Raw genomic sequence first — 6,262 nt, forward strand, 5'->3', positions numbered from 1 at the left:
GGTTGGGATGGGAGACAAGGAGCAAATCGCTCGAGACAGGTAAGCATTTCCCGGTGGGTAGGGAGAAACGAAGAATGATGGTGATGATCAGACCAAGGGGGTTCCTCGAGAGACATGGTCTCGATAATGGCTTCATCATAAGGAAATATTTCCTTGAGAGGGTCCGAAGAAGTGTCATCTCCAAGCCAAGGGGAATCACTGTACGAGTCGAGAGCTCTGCTCGAAGGAGTAGGTTCAGAAGGTGGAGTCGATGCAGTAACAATTTCGACGTAGTTGAGCTCGGTAGGACTCAACGACATCTCGTCGCCCCATGCATCTATCTGATCAGCGGGGGGAAGAACCCACGGATCAGAGCAAACAGAAATCATATTAATAGGAGTGACGTTAGGAGGTGGGAGTGAAAAAACACCCATAAGGGCAGGATCTTTAAAAATTCCAGCTCCCACACTCTCATATGGGATGGAGGTATGCTCCACAAAGGGCATGTTGCCTTCGGAAGAGGAGGCAAAGAAGGACAGTTGGTCTACTGTGATGATCTTCCCTTGATGAGGGAAATGAATGACATGAAATAGAGATGAAGACATGGCTCGCATGGCATATGTACAGCTGCGTCCCAGAAGGAGGTTGTAGGCAAGATTTGCTTCAACAACTTCAACTTCCACTTCGACCGTCTTCCCTTCCAAAGCAATGGGAAAATGTTGGAGTATACCATAAGGGCGAGACTCTCTCCCATCAAAGGCTTCCAAGGTCCTAGGAGATTGGCTCAGAGTCGGAGAACCAATAGCCTTCCAACAGGCAACAGACATGATACAAGTCGAAGCACGTTCATCAATGACTGTTTGATGAATCGTTTTGGAATTGATGATGACTTGAATAAGGAAGGCAATTTGGTGAGGCAGTCTCAGTATATGGCTTTCTAGGTCAAAAGTAATCAGATTTGAGTTAGCCGGGTCAATGGCACCGATGGCTGATAGCAAGGACTTCCTCTGAGAGGGGCAACTCTGGAGAACCTCTAAGGCGGACATAGCTGATGGAGCCTGGGCTAAGTCCTCAATGTTGCTATAGTGCTGGGAAAAATGAGCATTAGGGTTGTAAGAAGATTTCCGGAGTACACCTTTAGGAGGGGGTCGGACGGGTGTCTCAGTGCTAGGTCTCTCGATATATAGCGGACCAGAACTGGACAAAGGAGCACTAGAGGGGACCTCAGGTTCTTTCCCGGCAGACGATAGATACTCTTTTGCCTGAGTACTAATGTGGACGGGAATCATCCCAGCCATAAATACTTGAGAACCAAAGGGAGAAAAGGATTGGGATGGATCAGCCACCATTTGCATTTACTGTGAGGGAAAAGGTTCTTTGAGCACAACAGGAGTCCCGGGAGCACCTTTCAACAAATGACTAACTTTAGACCGCCTTGGGCAGTCTTTTGTATAATGATCCTCATCACAGATAAGACAAGGATACTTGGGCTTGCGTTTGTCGCCTTCCTTGGGTGGAGGCTTAGGGGAATCCTGATTAGGTTGATCCGATTTATTCTTTCATTTTCCCTTCTTCTTTCCTTTCGAGGCTTTGTCCGCCGTGGTGGACTGGACGGCATTAACCTCGGAAGTACTACCAGAATTGGATACATCCTGAGAAGTATTTTCATTCGGAGAATTCGACTTTTGCTTCCGAAGGTTCGCGGAAGTTTTCTTTGAAGGCGGATTAACAGAACCGATGAAACCGTCAACAGATGTTGTTGGCGGGGCTTTGGAAGTTCCGGGTCTCGGGGCATCCGACAAATAATCATATAGCATACCAGACTGGGAGTAAACCAAGTCAAGGTACTAAGCGCATGGAATAGCATGTTCTTCAGTTACACATGCCCCCATAGCAATGTCCCGTGCTATCGGACCGACGAATGAGGTCGTGAACTAGTCGATGAGAAGCTGATCGGGAATCCAAAACTTAATCAAACGATGACGCCATCTCCATTCATGGATATGATCAGAGATATGCGTAGCCGTTGTCTGTTTTAAGGATGTTAGGAGGTGTGTGCCTGTTTCATATCGAATCGGCAACTGAAAATGAGTTAAAAATGCCATAGCCAACGAGTTAAAATCCTGAAAAGATCCGCGAGCTAGCTCAATATACCATTTAGCAGCAGAGCCAGTGAGAGTCCTTTGAAAAAGGCGGAGCCAGATTGAATCATCAAGCCATGAATTCAATGAACACCATAGATGATAAGTCATGACGTGAGCCTGGGGATATTCTCCAGCTTTACCATCGAATTTGGGACAATCACCGGGAATCTTAGTTGGAACCAGGGGCCAATAAGGATTATGGAGGATAGGATCATTTGTCAGTTTGGACACATCCGGTAATTCCAACGTTGCTAAAAAGGGTAATTGAGGGTTAAAGGACATTTGAGGCCGCGGGTAAGAGGTAGTACCAGAGTTCCAGCCAGTTGCTGGTTGCCCCCATTGATTTTTTCTGGATGGATTTGACCCATAAGGGTTTTGTTCGTAGGGATTTTGTCCCTAGGGGTTATGGGATGGCTTACCCTAGATTTTCCCCCCAGCATTCCATTGATTAGCAACTTGGCCTACAGGAGCAACATAAGGTTGCTGGTAATTCTGATAAGAACTCACCTGCAGTTGTTGATAATTTTGATACGGGGAAAATTGAGTATGCCCTTGGGATTGCTGGAAACCGTATGGCGGCTGGGCTCCAAACTGAGCCTGGGAGGTAGGCTGTGTTTGATAGGTCAGTTGGGATTGAGATCCAACCTGCATTTGAAGACCAGATTGGGTCGGAAGCCCAGACTGGGACTGAAAACCGGGTTGAGCTTGAGAAGAAACAATCATTTGAGTGCCCGGTTGAGCAGGCCCAAATGGATGTCCTTCAGAGAACTGAGGTTGAGCCATTTGGCCAGAAGGTTGACCTAGTTGAGATTGATATTGACCCATTTTCCCAGAAGGTTGAGCTTGCTGGTTGTTGGGTTGTCCTTGCACAACTGAGGGCTGTCCTGATAGACCGGATGGCTGAGCAGACTGGATAGTTGGTTGAACTGACTAGATTTGAGGCTGACTGCCTTGTCCAGATGGTTTACCATACTAGAAAGTGGGTTGGCCTTGCTGAACGTAAGGTTGACCGACTTGCCCAGAAGGGTAGCCTTGCTGGACACCAGGTTGACCTTGTTGGATGTAAGGTTGTCCTGAATTACCAGAAGGTTGCGAAATAAGTAAAAGAAGGACCACTAGAGGCCGAAGGTTGTCCCTGGAAGGGTTTTCCTTGTGGGCCTCCGGGTTGCCCTGGATAAGACTGCCTGTAATACTGCTACCCATAAGAAGGCTACGCGTAAGACGGTTGGCCTTGATAAGGTGGTCCTTGAAGATGTGCAGGCAATACTTGGCCACCGACAGAACCAGTGGTGGTCCAAGAAACAGATAATGGGACTGTGACCTCAACCGCAGGCTCAGGTGGCAAAGGTCCATGGTGATAGAGATGAGCCCCTCTAGAATCATAATAATGAAACGGATTTTGAGGATCTGGATTCTGAAGAGCATGTAGATATTGATCGTATGCTCCCCCTGTTGGAATGGAACCAGAAGAAGGTGGGGCACTTAGTGTAGGATCAACAACTCCAGATACAGATGCCGATGGGCCACTATTCGCTGACCCAGGAGAAGGTCCAGCAACAGTGGTCATAACTGAGGATGCAGTAACGACACCAACAACAGGGGTTGAAGAAGCCACACAGACAGTTGGAATAGTCGGGACGGAAGTGACAGACACATTGTGAATTTGAGGAATAAAAGACTCCGAGGTCGGAGTGACGGTGTGAGACCACATAGAACTTGTAAGGGGGGTCCTAGATTTCATAACATCCCTCAAAGTCTTATAGAGTAAAGGCAACGTAACACCAAGAGGGGTGATACGAAAAGGTGTAGTTTTCGTTGAGGTGGGAATTTCACCGCTCGTCGCAACAGATTCTTCACTTGTAACAGGGGATGTGTCCTCCATATCGGAAGAAGACATTGGGACCGAAACACTAGGAGGAGTACTGGGAATATCTTCTTCAGAAGTCTTCCTAATGGGGTTCCAGTGAATATCGTAAGTCTCATCCTCTGGAGCGCGAGAGTTAATCGGTTGGACACTCGGAATAACAGGAAGAGTATCACTGACAACCGGTACCTCAGGAGCAATAGAAGAAGGAGACCCTTGGTCACTTGGAACGAGAGACGGGACCGGTGATTCCGCCAGGATGATGATTCAAAAAATCCTAGGCAAACTAGCGAGAAAGGACCCTACTCAAGCTAACGCAAACAATATCTAACAGGGTAAATGTGAATCGTCGCCGAATAAATTTTAAGACACTGGAATAAAACTTGACCTTTTCATCTTTAAAGAGTCGAGAAAAGGACAAAAAGATGACTCTAGTCGCCTTCGAATATTTAATGAGCCTAAAGTGACAAGTGCTCAGATGGACCTTTTATTTTAAGGAGTCCGAAAAGGAACGAAAGTGACTACTCTGGAGAACTAGGCAAAAAGGTTTACCAGACAAATTCTTAAAACTGCATATACACCTTGGCAGTCATATGAAAACCAAGGACTTTCCGTACGACAGTCAATCTTCCCGAGTTATGTGTTCGGTGCGTTATGGCTTGTAAGGCGGCAGACATGGCTTCCTATGGATAAAGGATGATAACCTAGTGGGGTCTCCTAGCATATACTCGACGGTACATGGGAGCACAATTCCGTGCTAGACCATTATTGATTCACAGAAGGAGGAATCACCCAACCTTGAGTGGAAACAAAAGTGACTAGGTTTAACGATGCCGGAGCACGTCTCTAGCCTAGACCTCTAAATAGTGTGTGTTATGTTCCAATGCGTTGTTAGATTTATTCAGTTCATTTTAGAGTTGATCTTGGATTATGTTTCAGTTTTCAGGCATTACCTTATGTATATAACAAATCCTAGGATGCAGCTATAATGAATGAAATATCCTTTTTCTTCGATGAACACTTACCTATGAGAGGGTAGAGAGATCATTCCCAAACCAAGAAAACCAAGACAACAAAGGTAGTCACTCAATGCAAACAGAAATCAATTCCTAAAGTGCACAGATACTACTAATGAGAGATTTAATCATTCACTTTTCAATATGCAACTTGAAATGCAAATTCACTTTCAATTTCGTATACTAAATGAATGCAATCCTTTTGATTTTGATGTCTCTTAAATCTAAAAGAAACAAATAAGCAATAAGAAATGTGGAAAATCGGTTGATCCAGACAATTGTAATCTATGCCCGGGTAGTGAAGAGAAATCGAATCAATGCCAAGATTGGTCCAATAACAAGCACTAAAAAATCAACCAAAACAAGCAAAGGGGAAGGCTCAATCAAACCAACAACAAGATGCAAATGAATCTTTGAACAAACAAGCAACCTAGTGAAAATGATCCAAAAAACTTGAAACAATGAAACTAGGTCACAGAAGCAAGAAAACAAGATTCATTCCACAAATCTCACAAGAGAGTGCCTCAACCTATTAACGGTGAAAAACAAGTTATCAAACAAGTGAGAACAACAAGGGACTAGCAGGACTGATGGACTCAGGAGGCAGAATTGAGAAAATCAATTCTACAGCAATCAGCATGAGTAATACACGAGCAACAAGCGCTGATAAAGAACACATCGTAGCAACAGAGCGATGTCAGAGTGGAAGTACACGACTTTTCCGCGATGGTTCGATTTACAGAACTGTCGTGACTGTTAGGCGTAATCACGCGATGAACAGGATACTACAACAAGGTGGACGCGATGACAGCGGGACTGTTAAAATTAAAGCCGTGATGATTTTCAAAACAGTAATAGGCGAACCAAAAACTCCCAAATCAAAGACAATCAATCCTTCAATCAAATAAGGGGTGTTCCCAGATCAGGCCAGGAAACTCAGAATACCGGTAACTAATCCCCAAAACTTCAAAAGAGACCAAAACAAAAATCAAGACAAGAGTAAACAAGAAAAGAACAAAGGCCAAAGCTCCCCAGCGGAGTCGCCAATTTGTGATGCAAGAAAGTGTTCCCTCTGCGGACAGAGGCAACCCCTCTAGCCCTAGAGTGGGTCTAGTCACAAACAAGGATAGATCAACAATAGCTTATCCTTCTCCTAATGAGTAATCAACCTGAAACAATGCAAAGGAAATACAACAAAGCACGTAACCGGAACAACAATGATCTATTTACTCACAAAGTCAAGAAGTCATGAGCTATCA

This window comes from Pinus tabuliformis, chromosome 5_2 (genome assembly GCF_031772625.1).
Source record: "Pinus tabuliformis cultivar Carrire ecotype Pingquan chromosome 5_2, CPIR1, whole genome shotgun sequence".
Taxonomy (NCBI): Eukaryota; Viridiplantae; Streptophyta; class Pinopsida; order Pinales; family Pinaceae; genus Pinus; species Pinus tabuliformis.